The sequence below is a fragment of the Mesoplodon densirostris genome, chromosome 6 (assembly GCF_025265405.1).
Source record: "Mesoplodon densirostris isolate mMesDen1 chromosome 6, mMesDen1 primary haplotype, whole genome shotgun sequence".
In the NCBI taxonomy this organism is placed as follows: Eukaryota; Metazoa; Chordata; class Mammalia; order Artiodactyla; family Ziphiidae; genus Mesoplodon; species Mesoplodon densirostris.
In genome coordinates, this window is record NC_082666.1 from 28768758 (window position 1) to 28784028 (window position 15271).

A 15271-nucleotide genomic window follows, 5' to 3' on the forward strand; every position below is an offset into this window, starting at 1 on the left:
CTCACGAGCCAGTGCAGAGATCTAGTCGTCTTGCAGCCACCCAAGACAAGTCTTGTAAGTAAGGGCCCTTACTTATTACACCTGCCATTTACCAAAGTAGAGTGGTCTGCCTCTTTCTTAAAGGTCTCTTGGCTCTCCAAGAACTGGGGCCAATTTCAGATTACAATGGTGAGCTCCTGAGGTCACAAAGCAACTGTGATACAGTTGTCAGATAAAGGATAATGATAGAGATTTATTATTACAAACTGGTTATAAAGGCTGAGAAGTCCCAAGATCTTTTGGAGACTCGGGAGAGCCAGTGGTTTTGTTTCAGTCCACATCCAAAGGCCTGAAAAGTTGAAGAGCCTATGATGTAAGCTCCAATGTGAATCTGAATCCAAAGACAAAAAAGACAAATGTCTCAAAAGGAAGACAGGCAGAAAAAGCAAATTCTTGCTTAACTCTGACTTTTTTTCTACTCAACCCTTCAGTAGATTGGATGAGCCCACCCACAGTGAGGAGGACAATCTGCTTTATTCAATCTACAGATTCAAATCCTCCATAAAATCCTTCACAGACATATTCAGGATAATGTTTCACCAAATATCTGGGCACTCTGTGGCCCACTTAAGTTGACACACAAAATTAACCATTACAAGGGATGTCAAAGTTTATCTCAGAAAGGAAAGATATTCTTAGAATTTGAGACCTTAGATTCTGAGTTATAAATCCCATGTATCTTTCTCCCTACATTGCTGTGTAGACTGCCCTCTTTCTTATTAGCTTTATTTCTAAAAGTGAGTGGGAAAATTATCACCTATTTTGTTATGAATGTGCAAAGGAAGATTGGATTTTCCATTTTCAAGCTTATTGTTTGAGTTAATAACTATGATAGCATCATTTCCAAGTAATGTTGTTGTGTTGTCTCTGAACTCTTAAACATGCACTCTAATTTTACACTTGAGGAATAGAAAGGTGTGGTGGTTAAAAGCATGGGTTGTGAAAAAACACCTGAGAAGTATGGATTAGTTGAAGTGAGTCAGTAAGTGTTAAGTGAATGGAACAGTGTTTAGTGCACAATATAAATCAATATTCCAGTGTTACCTTTCAATATTTCCAGTTTTAGAATTCCTCTAAAATAAGTTCCCAGAGATGATTTGTTAGGGTGAAGGTAGGTACATTTTAAATATTAAGAGATAGAGACAATTTCCCTCTAAAAAGATTTTTCCCCTCATGTAAATAGAGCTTAATCACTCAAAAATATAGTTTGATTAAAATTCAGATGTAAACAGTAGAAAAGTCTTGGTTGATTCAATGTGAATGCTGTCTGATGTGAAGTGATTTCTAAAACTCTCCAGATCTGCTACCTGAAGAAGTTAGGGATGGCTTGTCTGAATGATTTTTTTTTAATGAAAGAGATTTCTTCTATTACTCTGTGAAAATCTTGGGTAGATTGAGGAGAAGAAGGAAATGCCACCCCCCTTTTCTTCAATTCCTAAGAAACAGAATTAAAATTTCAGGGCAAATTTGCATAAATTTCGAAGCACTTGCATAATATACTAGTTTTTTCTCAAGGAAATGAAGATATTAAAGTGAAATGCTCAAAGAAAATATGCAAACCTTCTATTGCCTAGAGATTGGAAATCTGATCAGGGGAAAGTAACTGTAGCCTGCTCTCTTCTTTCTCCTTTGCGTGATCACAGAAAAAAAAAAAACAAAAAACAAAAAAAAACAAAACTCATCTGACATTTCTAACCTTAAGCACAACAGTGGTTTTCTGTTTCTTTCTTTCTTTCTTTCTTTTCTTTTTTTTTGTTTTGATGGTCCTGAGAGCTATCTTTGCTATTCTCTAGTGCTTCTTATTTATTGGATCCCCCCACTCAGGGACTTACATGTGACCTGAAGGATGGGTGTAATATGATGCCTAGATAAGCAATTAAATTTCATAATGAAGGACCTGAACTCATGGCACCATGCTGGCCCTATGGTTGCATAAGAAGCTAATCTCTACCTGCCAGGCAGAAGATAAAGATGAGAAGGGCATTAGAGACCAAAAATTTGATTCCCATCAGATAAGGATATTGTCAGCATAATGACTCAGAATAATTCTAAGAATACTGTTCTGGTTACATCACATTTGGCACAATAAAGGCAGGGCAGGGTGGGCTGATGTATCCTCAGGGAAAGGATAGTTAAGGTAAATTTTAGACTCCAGCTCTTCTGGGAGTTGGGATAAAAGACACCAAAAAAAAGGGAGCATTCCTCATTCATCAGATTGATGGCAGTCTATGTTGTGGTGGACATGCCACAATTTGCTTAATTAGGCAGAGAGTTGGAAAGCAGATGTCTGAGATCAAGTTGCCGACAGAACTGTATCTGGTAAGGACTCTCTTCCTGGATTGTAGATGGCAGCCTTCTTGCTATGTTCTCACATGGCAGAAAGAAAGGGGTGTGGGGGGAGAGAGAGAGATAGAGAGCGAGAGCCCTCTGGTGTCTCTTCTTATTAGGGCATTAATCCCATTATGAGGACCCCACTTTCATGAGCTCATCTAAATCTAGTTACCTCCCAAAGGCCCCATCTTCAAATACCGTCACATTGGGGGTTAGCTGCAGGTGGACACAATTTGGTCTCTAGCGGGCTGAATGACAGATCTCTTACCAGTTCACAGTCAGTTTCAGAGTCAGATTTCCATAAGTGTAGACGGAGCTGACAAGTTCTGTTAACTTTTAGCACTGTGACTAGCCTATGAATACCTTCTACTTGCTGGGATTTATGGGGTTAGGGTGGGATAGGGAGGGTGGAAGGGAGGGAGACGCAAGAGGGAAGGGATGTGGGAACAGATGTATATGTATGACTGATTCACACTGTTATAAAGCAGAAACTAATAAAAAAAAAGAATGAAAATTAGAGTCTGTTTTTAATATTAAGTAGGGGGCAATTAAAGGTGGTAAAGTGGAAATGGATTAAAACTGTCCAGGAAGAGGTTGTGACATCGGCACAGGATCTGGCATAAATGATTCCAGGGATTCTCTTTGTCATGACGGTGGAGGTGTTTGGATGTTGTTTGCAGGGGTGGGTCTGTTCTCCTGAGGCATTAAATTAGAGTCTTGAATCATTTCTTCAATAAGAAGAAAAACTTGTGGTGGCTGGCTTTCAGCTGAGTATCCATGACAGAGAGCCAAGTGACTGCAGGTCAAATTTATCAAGGCTTCTACACTCAGTGCAACCAATGGAGGAAAGGCTCACTAGCTTTCTGCCAGTAAGTAGGCAGATTGACTGGAGAGCCATGTGGATACAGTACCCTACCTTTCAGTAGTTTTTTTCCCATTGAAGCCAAAAAAGTCCTCCACTAGCAATGGCAGGGATGGGAACTTAAAAGAGGCTCAATATAGCCTCACAGAAGGAGAATCACTAACAGTGAAAAGGTTTTCTGTTGGTGGTAGCCACTGACATTGTCCACCTAAAAGTTCCAATTCAGCTCTCAGAGCCACAGGAGAAATGGAGTTCTCTGACCTGACCGAGGCCTTCCCCTCAGCTTGACTAAACTTTAGACAGGCTCCTTCCTGCCTCTATGTCCCTGACCTCTCTTTTCTTAGGGAGCATTTACTGTAGGAAATATGTAAATTCTCTCTCTGCTCCTTTGAGATGTAAATTTTTAAAAGCTTCTTGCAGTGTTACAACCCAGGAATGTCTTTATCAAAGACCTGAGAATAATACCTTTGAAATGTAGTCATCAAGGAAGATAATACCCCTAACTCCCAGTTCCTGTGGAAGAACAGGAGCCTAATCTTGGTAGGTGCCTTGCTGCATATTGTAAAACAATCACCTGTCACGAAGGAAAGAGAAAGTTTACTTTTCTTTGTGGTAAAGCCAATGAGCAAACACAGATGGCTCAAGATCCCCCAACTCCAGTTCTTAAAAATTCTCAAGTCCTTTGTTTCCGTAGAGTTGAGCTCGCACTGAGGTCTGGCCCCTCTCCCCTGTGCAATAGCCTTCAATAAAGTCATCCTGGCCTACCTTGTCCAGTGCAAGTTTTGCTCTGACAGACCCTTCAGATTAGTGGTGCCTTGTGACTTGTTTTGGTCAATTCAATGTAAACAAAATTGACATGTGTCTTTTCTGGGTGAAAATTTTAGGAGATTTTTCATTCTCTCTGCCCCTGGAGATTAACATTGTTCTGGTTGATGACAATTCCATCAGCATGGGTCTCACAATGAGGAGGATGTACAACAGAATTCTGAGGTGACCTCAAAGGACATGTGATTTAAGTGAGACATAAATATTATGTTTAGCCACTGATTTTGAAGTTGTGATGCTTCACTACCTTCATATATCCAAATTGATATAGGTGAAAATAGGGGAAGGTGAAAATAGAAAGTTGAGCCATACGGATTCCATATGGATTATATCAGAGTAATTGATGAGTAACAGCTTTAAATATGCCACACCTGATTTGACTGAATTATCTATTTAAACTGACAGTTGTTTTCATAAAAGAAACATCCCTTATGACATTCTTTTATAGGCAAATTTCCTTGTGGAGTTTGAGCAGAAAGCAAGAAAGAGAACCAGACCTACCACTGGGAAACATATTCAAACTATTTAACAACACCAGTGGAATCTGCAGTTCAGTGGGGTGGCCTTCAGTAGAGAGGAATTAGCCTTAGTTCAACAGTTTAAAGCTACCCTCCAGTGTTAGTGGTTTTCTACTTTCCCTGAGCTTTTGGTAAGGTCTTGTTAAGTGTCTCAGTATATTCAGATCTGTGGAAAAAAACTGAGGGAGAATTCTGTGTATGTGACAAGTGGTGTCATACTGGTAGCAATACTATGAAAGAGTTATGGTAGTTTTAGGACTGTGGGGATAAGTGGGAGTGGTCTGGGCAGTGGTCTGTGGACAAAGCACAGTGGTATGCAGAATCAGGTGATATTGGGTTGCAAACCACTGTACAGATTCAGCTAATTTTATGTGAACTAGCATACTCTCTCCCTTCTCTATAATTCCCTTGAAATACTAGATAGGGATGGAAATTCTGAAATGGGAGCTAAACCCTGCTATCCTCCTGAAGAAATTATTAATACCATAGACTTGAAGTTTAAATAATAATGGGACTGCAGTTGAACCCTTTAGCTGATGCATTCTGGCCACAGTTGTGTTAATGCATTGTAGTTGTGAGTTGAGTTACTAATACACAGTTAATATCTGAGCAAATATTTCATTGATTTCCTGTAATCTTGGTGCTGAATTAAGAAGATCAGCTATTTTGACCAAAATTATCCATATCAGCCTTTCCCATTTCCATGAATTTACAAGTTCTTTCTTTTTTTGCCTATGCTGATGAGGCTTAACAATGTTTAATTTTATTCAAGTCCTATACTTCAGGAAAAGAATGACAGTTAAGACACCTCTCCACCGTTTTGTGTTCTGGAAAAGTGCTAACTGCAAAAACCTCCCTACCCTCAATATAACTTCAGTAGGTTCCACTCCCACTCTTTCCTAATGACTTAGACAAGACCACCTCCACTCTTACTCAAATTTCCTTCTTTACCTGCCATTACAAAACCTTAGGCTCCCTTCCTTTTCTTTGAGATAGTCCTCATTAATGAACATTCTCCCTACTGAAAAACTCTGAATAAAAACATCTCCTTGTGTAGTGCATTTTGCCTTTTATTTTTCTTTTGAATTTTATTTTATTTATTTTTTTATACAGCAGGTTCTGTATTAGTTATCCATTTGATACATAATAGTGCATATATGTCAATCCCAATCTCCCAATTCACCACACCACCACCATCTCCCCTGCCACTTTCCCTCCTTGGTGTCCATACGTTTGTTCTGTACATCTGTGTCTCAATTTTTGCCCTGTTAACCAGTTCATCTGTACCATTTTTCTAGTTTCCACATATATCGGTTAATACACGATATCTGTTTTTCTCTTCCTGACTTACTTCACTCTGTATGACACTCTCTAGATCCATCCATGTCTCTACAAATGCCTCAATTTCGTTCCTTTTTATGGCTGAGTAATATTCCATTGTATATAGGTACCACATCTTCTGTATCCATTCATCTGTCGATGGGCATTTAGGTTGCTTCCATGTCCTGGCTATTGTAAATAGTGCTGCAATGAATATTGGGGTGCATGTCTTTTTGAATTATGGTTTTCTCTGGGTATATGCCCAGTAGTGGGACTGCCGGGTCATATGGTAATTCTATTTTTAGTTTTTTAAGGAACCTCCATACTGTTCTCCATAGTGGCTGTATCAATTTACATTCCCACCAACAGAACAAGAGGGTTCCCTTTTCTCCACACCCTCTCCAGCAGTTGTTGTCTGTAGATTTTCTGATGATGCCCATTCTAACTGGTATGAGGTGATACCTCACTGTAGTTTTGATTTGCATTTCTCTAATAATTAGTGATGTTGAGCAGCTTTTCATGTGCTTCTTGGCCATCTGTTTGTCTTCTTTAGAGAAATGTCTATTTAGGTCTTCTGCCCATTTTTGGATTGGGTTGTTTGTTTTTTTAATATTGAGCTGCATGAGCTGTTTACATATTTCGGAGATTAATCAAATAAACAACCTAACCTTATACCTAAAGGAACTAGAGAAAGAAGAACAAACAAAACCCAAAGTTAGTAGAAGGAAAGAAATCATAAAGATCAGAGCAGAAATAAATGAAACAGAAACAAAGAAAACAATAGCAAAGATCAATAAAACTAAAAGCTGGTTCTTTGAGAAGATAAACAAAATTTATAAACCATTAGCCAGACTCAAGAAAAAGAGGGAGAGGACTCAAATCAATAAAATTAGAAATGAAAAAGAAGTTACAACAGACACCACAGAAATACAAAGCATCCTAAAAGACTACTACAAGCAACTCTATGCCAATAAAATGGACAACCTGGAAGATATGGACAAATTCTTAGAAAGGTATAACCTTCCAAAACTGAACCAGGAAGAAACAGAAAATATGAACAGACAAATCACAAGTAATGAAATTGAAACTGTGATTTAAAATCTTCCAACAAACAAAAGTCCAGGACCAGATGTCTTCACAGGTGAATTCTATCAAACATTTAGAGAAAAGCTAACACCCATCCTTCTCAAACTCTTCCAAACAACTGCAGAGGGAGGAACACTCCCAAACTCATTCTACGAGGCCACCATCACCCTGATAGCAAAACCAGACAAGGGTGTCACAAAAAAAGAAAACTGCAGGCCAATATCACCGATGAACATAGATGCAAAAATCCTCAACAAAATACTAGCAAACAGAATCCAACAACACAGTAAAAGGATCATACACCATGATCAAGTGGGATTTATCCCAGGGCTGCAAGGATTCTTCAATATATGCAAATCAATCAATGTGATACACCATATTAACAAACTGAAGAAGAAAAACCTTATGATCATCTCAACAGATGCAGAAAAAGTTTTGACAAAATTCAACACCAATTTATGATAAAAACTCTCCAGAAAGTGGGCATAGAGGGAAGCTACCTCAACATAATAAAGGCCATATACAACAAACCCACAGCAAACATCATTCTCAATGGTGAAAAACAGAAAAAAAACCTATGATATATGCTTAAATATAACAGTGATGAGTTTTAAATTTATATGTCTAATTTTTCTAACTTTATGCAAGTGAGAAAAAGAATAAACGACGTGGAAATATATTTGAAAATGTAATATGTTTGAAAGTGAGCAGACTAGGAAACTATTTTAATGGAATTGTGTGGTAAAAAGTTATGTTTTAAGTAGCCAGATAATTATAAGGATACAGAATAAAGCTACATTATTTAGATCATTGCTGAAACACGACACTGTGAAATCTTCTACATTCAGTATCTATTTAATATTCACCAGAATTCTAGTTTATGTTTTTACAAACAATGATACTGAGCCTTTGAGCATTAAAGCGGGTATTTACCAAAAAGCTAATATTTGATGAACTCAGAACTATTTGACTCATGAACCTTTGTTCTTTCTATTACATCATACTACTCACATTACATACTGTGGAGCTAATCAAAATAATAATGTTAATAAAAACTACCAGACTATCTATAGTTCATATTAAAGATGGATAAAAGATGAATTTTCATTTCTCCTTTTATTACCCAATCTCTGATTTACATTTGAATATTACAAAAATATTTTTGACTATATGAAGCATTATAACTTAGATGCTTCTCCAAGAGTTTTGTTTTAATCAGTCTCAAATAGATTAAGTGGTTTAATAATGTTGAACTAGTCTAAAAAGATTTACTCTGAAGAAGAATACACAGTGCATAAATAACAAGAGTCTTAACTAGGTGTCACGCTATTATATAGCATAGCAATTAGCCCGGAGTATATGTTGTAAGGTAAAGCATTGATTTTATGTGGAACTTTACATTAAACAAAAGAACTCTGTGAACAACATAATAAAGGTCAGCTTCATTATGTCATCTACTCTACTTCATTTTTTTAGGGAAAAGAATATCTTTGGGTAAGCATGAAGTTAATATCCGTGCTTTTAAAAATTTATTTTATTTATTTATTATTTTTGGCTGTGTTGGGTCTCCATTGTTATGCACGGGCTTTCTCTAGATGAGGCGAGCGGGGACTACTCTTCGTTGTGGTGCACGGGCTTCTCATTGTGGTGGCTTCTCTTGTTGTAGAGCATGGGCTCTAGGCACGCAGGCTTCAGTAGTTGTGGCTCACGGGGTCTAGAGCACAGACTCAGTAGTTGTGCCTCAGTAGTTGTGGCGCACGGGCTTAGTTGCTCCGCGGTATGTGGGATCTTCCTAGACCAGGGCTTGAACCCGTGTCCCCTGCATTGGCAGGTGGATTCTTAACCACTGTGCCTCCAGGGAAGCCCTAATATCTGTTTTTAGTCATACTAGTTTTATTATTAAATTTAGCAAATGTACATACTATATTAAATCTTTATTCCATATATATTTTTATTTACATGGAATAAAAACATCTCATTAAATCAATGTCTGCAAACATATTTTTTTCTATTTGGTAATTAATTTTTAAAATATAACTTGACTAAAATGAGTTTTGAAAACCCAATATGATAATCTTAAGAAATGCCTTTGAAAATGAAAATTATATCTAACATCTCTGTGGAAGGAAATGTGCTCTTTCAGGTAGGTTATGTTCAGGATCATCCTTTTAGATTTAATCAGTCAAGGGTTAGTACCATGTATAATGTACAAATGGAATCAGTGAGGTATGGACCGGCAGAAGGCGGCCAAAGCAGTAATATATGGATGACACATCTTACATTAGGCTATCATTTCCTTTGACTGAATGTCTCCTTTTCAACTCCTAAAATGCAATCTAATGACCTTTCACATTTAAGAGAAAAGTGTCAGCACTTGAGAAATGGGCAGAAGAAAATTCTGTTATTTGTCTGTGACTATCTGGTCACAGATAGTCAGCTTTACTGAGATTCTCAGCTTTACTGAGAATCATCTCTGGGTGCTAACTAGGTTATGGCTCATCTTCACGGCTTTGACCTATTCAAAGACATCATGTAAACATTATTTACTGATTTGCTATAGATCGCTCATGGGCTTAAGGGCTTTGTCAGAGGTTGTAAAACATGTCTGTGTCAGTGCCATCTGCTAATAGCATCATTTAACCCAAGCTTAACATTTACACATTCCATCATTTGAGGGGAACGATTAAATAAATTCCTTTTGATACTAAGAGATTACAAGCTCATGGGCCAAACATATCTCATTAATAAACAACCCCCACCACTCCCTGCAGAAATGTGAAGTCCAGGGACAGAAGTAAAAACTGAAGGACACTTTTTAAGATTGTATAACTGGGCCTATGACTTGCTTGAGGATCTATTAATACAGATATGTGTGGAGGAGCAGAGGCGAGGTTAGAGCAAAATCCAAGAAGCAGGAAAAAGTCCTCATGCTGCTGATCCTTAGGCAGAAAGTATACATTTTTTCTACAGTTGAGAGGGTCTCTTGAAGACTACTTTTCTCTTCTTTGAGTGCTTCAGAAGAGGAAGCATTACAAGAGTATCAAAGAGAAGAACTTCACTTTTTCCTGTCCATTTCACCCAGGACGTTTAATTGGATGGAAAGTTGAGCTACAGTGCCCTCTAATGTCCTTTCCACAAGTTATTAAAGTGCTGTTCCACTTTTAAACTCAAAAATCATGAATAATTTTCTGGTTTCTAAATTGGAAAGATTTCCAACAAAGTAATCATGACTAAACTAAAGCCACCACTTATTTTCCTTTCTGAAAGGGAAATTTTCAAAATGTCTGAGTAGGTTTAGGTATGGAAGTAGCATGTGGTGTATAGGAGGAAAACAGAGAAATAGAGATGGAGAAGGAGTCATATTGTCTTCAATTCATAAGTAACATCACTGTGAAGAGATATGCGTATGTGGGCAGTGGGCAGTGCTAAGTGAAATATGTCCTGGTAATTAATGAGAAACTAAGCCAACCTTGCAGGGTTCATTTTAATATTTTTATATGTCATATGGCTTTGTATTCCAACTAGAAAATTTCATACTCTAGATCTTTTTTTCCTCTCTAGGTTTGAATTTATTTAAATTTAATTTCCTTTCCCTTTATTTTTATATCCTCTGATTAACAATTTGATGTCATTCCACTATAGCTCTTTGTATTCAAGATGTCCCAAGAGCTAGGAAAAAAAGTTGAGAGTCTCATATTTAGGGATGATATTTGACATGTATACATAGAAGCATACAAATTCTTGAGTCATCAACCAATGAACAAGAGGAAAGATCACACGCAACATGAGCTAATCATATGCCCATAACCTTTGTTAGGCATTTTATTTTTCTAGATAATTGGCCTTATGAGGAATGGAATGGGCAATGGAGTGTATCTCAATCTTACAGAGCTTTAAGCTCTAGTAACTCAGCTAGTATACATTTAATGTTCTATTGCTTTGTAGGGGAGAGGAAAAGCTAATTCTCTAAACCCAGAAATGTTGGAAAGGTGGTGGTGGTAAAAGGAGGCTCCTTAAGTAGAGAAAAAAAATTGGCCCCCAAAATCAAAGTCAGAAAATATATAGGATACATCGATAATTCAATTCAATTCAATAAACTAATTTCACTGGGAGATCACACCAGGAGATTATTAGCTGAGAATAAGTTCTATAATAATCATTGGAATAAAAATAAATTATTAGGAACATGTACAGAAACTGGCTTTTTAGTGATTATGATGGTCCCTATTTTGTAATTTTCACAAAAAAGTCAATATGGTCATGTGTACTCTAATAAATACTTTCTTTCCCAATACTTGGCACTTCTGATCCTGGATTTCCATGTCATGATGACCTAGGTAAAGTTTTCAGAAATCCTGGTTTAAACCAAATTAAGAGTTATGACCATACATTGTAATTTCTGGACAACAGCAACAATACCATTCTGAATTTGCAGACAGAAGTAGTGCTAACTAGGACAACCTGTCTATAATGCACGTAAAAATTCAGGAAAAAATGGTGGACCAGATGATACAGAATGAAAAATAAAGGAATGCAAATTATGGGAACCATAAAGAAATACCTTATTAATTTCACTGTAGGGTCAATTGCTAATATGAGTTGAGTATAAAGGGTTGTGTGAGGGGATGCCAACAAAGATATTCTTGCCATTTTCTCTCCCCCGTCTATAAATAATGTAAGAAAGCAGGTTTTTTGTTTGCTTGCTGGTTTTGTTCTGTTTTTAATTCCATATGCGGTTTGAGGCAGATTGTGATTATAATGTATGAAAATAAAGTTACTAGGCTATGAAATTGGTTTCATGGGAAGTCTGAAAAAATTAGAAGGGATTTAAGGCCTCTGACATACTGTACCACTGCTGAGTATTTTTTCTTTGAGTTATAATTAATATATTAACTTCAGATATACAATAGTGATATTATATTTTTATACATTAGGAAAGTATTTTTAAAATACAGTTATTTGAAGAACTTTTAAAAATTGTTGATTGTGTGTTTGGATATATAATAATATGTATACCAAGTACTCACACGTATGCTTCTTTAAATATTCAAAGTATATAGATGATATAGCAGTAAGTATATTATGCAACTAAATGTTCTTTTTATGGATTCTTCATTTGTTCTTCCATTCTTTCATTACATTTTTATGAAATTCCATATATGAGCCAGGCTAAGAACATAAGTTTCTCACGGGGCGTATTTTAAAGCAAAGTATTGTAAGTGCATATTCTGACAAATTTATCTTGCAGTTTGATCCTTTAATTAGATCATTCCAGCTGCTTAAGATATAAGATTTGACAACTCTGGAATTCTTGTGCAGATATGCCCTTTTCATAAAAGAAAAAAGACCACAGGCGTCAGATTAAAGTAGAGGAGTGTCTGAATTCCAACTTTTCAGAATTATGTGAGATATAGTGTGTGAAGCCCACTGTACACTGTACATACTAACAAATGATAGGTGTTATTGTTGTTTGGATTTCTTTGGATGCAGACACTTTCCCTCAGTGTGTGCTTCCACACTGCAGATCAGCAGATTGAATAAATGTGTGTGCATGTATACATTTGAGTTTTCCCACTCCCATGTTCAGTCATAACACAACAAAAATAGTTTAATAAAATAAACTGTGTCACATCATGTCATTTATTATCAGCAGATTATATAAGGAAAATAAAACTTATAGACAATTTCACTCTTTGAATATGCATTCTCATCATTCATGTCCTTGGATACACTACAAGAATTTTAATCACGTAGTTCTTCTGAGCTTTCTGCTATCTGTCCTACTAATAGCTTACACTTCAGTATTTTGATAAATGAAAGGCCATTAGTCATGAAGTACTCTCTTCCAGAATCAACCCTTAGCTGGCATCTGAACTCTTTCCTTTATCTGGAAGTCAGCATAACATCCATATCACAGCTTTAGTCTCAGCACCTTATTCTGCATCACTGACATATTATTTGTATTTTACTGTTTTGTTTTCTCCTCTAGCCAAAACCAAAGTTACACCCTAGAACATCATCACTTCTTGTTCTTTTCCAATGAAAAAAAAACAAGATGGAAAAGAAATTTTACTTTCACTACCAGAAGCTGAGAGCAAGCTCTGTTTTCTGGAGCTCTTATTGAAAAAAAATCATGATATTACTCACACTAGTTGTGAATTCACAGTCCTTACATGAATGATGTAATGGAGTTACAGAAGTTACTTCTAAATCTTTTTCTTCATGGTAGGATCATTTTTTTTCCTGGTGTAGTAGATATAAAGAATGACTCACCAATCTAATTTTCCTAAGTTCAGGCAAACCCACACACAGACACACACAGGCACACAAACACACACACACGATGTATCTTTGGCATTCTAACTCACCACATTTTCACAACTTCATATATCATTTTCCCCTGTAATTCACTCTTATTTTCTTAGTTATCATTTTGCTTTCTCGGAGCTTTAAAATTTTGATGCACTTAATAACTGTCTTATATTCACTGACTCTTATTTCCAGGAGCAAAATTCATCCTTCTGCAACCTTGAGCACTACTTGTTATTCATTCAATATTCATTATATCTATTGTAATATGAATCATGTTTAACTTCTAGCAGCAAATTCAATGTGTATGGTAAATTAGATCCTTGGGGGAATGTACAATAGTTTGAAAAATAAAATTGACTAATATGACCTTCTTTGAATCTCCTAGGCCAGTGATTTTCAGCCTTATCAGACACAATTCTTTTTTAAAAAAATTTACTACTTGAAGTTAACTTCACAGACAATATGGCTTACTTGCCTCATAAACGAATGCAATTGATTGATTTGATACATTACTTAACTGTAATGCAGAAGAGAAATAGAAGAAAATAAAGTTATAATAAAATAATTTGTTTTAATACACAAATGCATTATCACAACGAAGCAGTCAGATGCTCCTATGTAAGCCAACTCACTTGGAATCCAACAATTAGAAATGCAGACAGATATTGGTGTGTCGCATTAAATTGGCAGTTCTAATGCCAAGTAACTAGTGCACAGGTACACTAATACACAAGTAACACTGCCATCAATAATATAATTTTCTACAATGGTGCACAACTGTTTAAAAAGATCTGAACAACATCAACAAAAACAGTGCAATAGACTTATTATTTTGTAGTTGCCTTTTCTGGAAAGCTCAGTTATATTAAAACTGCTACTTCTGTTGAAGATGACTGTGAGAGTCTAAGAGAAAGGTAACTGCAATTCTACTGATCAGCAATCCCTAAATCTCTAAAAATAAGTGTACTTAACAATCTTGCTGAAATTCTGTTGGTTCTGAAAGTTGTCCTAAAATAGAACCTGTTCTGATTCTTTTAACCTGAGGAATATTTAATCAAATTTTAAACTTCCTTTTTGAATAAAGAAACAATGTTTAAAAGTTCATAAGTTGATTAATGTAAATATTTGCCACATTCAAAACAGAAGTGCAATATATATTATAATTTAAACTATACAATAATTTAACATGTTTTTTGAGCATCTTCTCTATCTCAGACTCATTTAAAGTGCTCTTAGAAGAATAAGTCCTACAGATATACCTTTGGGTCAATTGTGAGTCCCATAGGGCCAGAAACTAGTGGTTTCCCAAGAATACAAGGCAAATGTATTTATTTTTCTTGTGGAAATACAATCTATTAAACACCATATAGGGTAGTCAATACCTTCAATAATTTTCTTTTAGTATCTTTAGTATCCCAATAACTTGGGATACAATTCCATTACTCTAAGTACCTATTCATCAGAATTTTAAAATGCATTTAAATAATAAGATCTTCATTTACAAGGCAATATTATAAGCACACAGAATCACAAAGCCACAGTATTTATAGTAAATGCTTTAATAATGGAATGTGTAGTGAAAAGCTTATAGTGAATTCCTCTATCCATTTTCCTAATAGATTCAATGCTGTCATATGCCAAGAAAGCTCTTGTAATACAATTTAAACAAAACAAAGCACTTTTAAAAATTTACTTTTTAAAGAATATTTAGTTTACTAAGTTGTATCAGTTCTTTGCATTATAGATACTGCTTTTAATTCATATCTGACAAACATTTTCAGTATTACTCATGATGAAACTAATAATATTTTGCGAACCGAAGGTCAGCACCTTTGCTGAAGTTTGCAGTCAAACACCTCAAGAAAAATATAACTACACCAATGAGGACTGCATAATTAATTACAGACTTATAATGAATAAAATGACTAATGAAGATTAAAGTAACGTTTCTTCTGCCACATACGTTGGTGCAGAGTTA

General features: G+C 35.9%; 1 pseudogene; it reads right to left on the reverse strand.

Annotated features, from left to right (window-relative positions):
* Nucleotides 1–238: 238 nt before the first annotated feature.
* LOC132491606 (protein zyg-11 homolog A-like) overlaps nucleotides 239–15271 on the reverse strand; it is a 157834-nt pseudogene continuing 142801 nt past the window's right edge.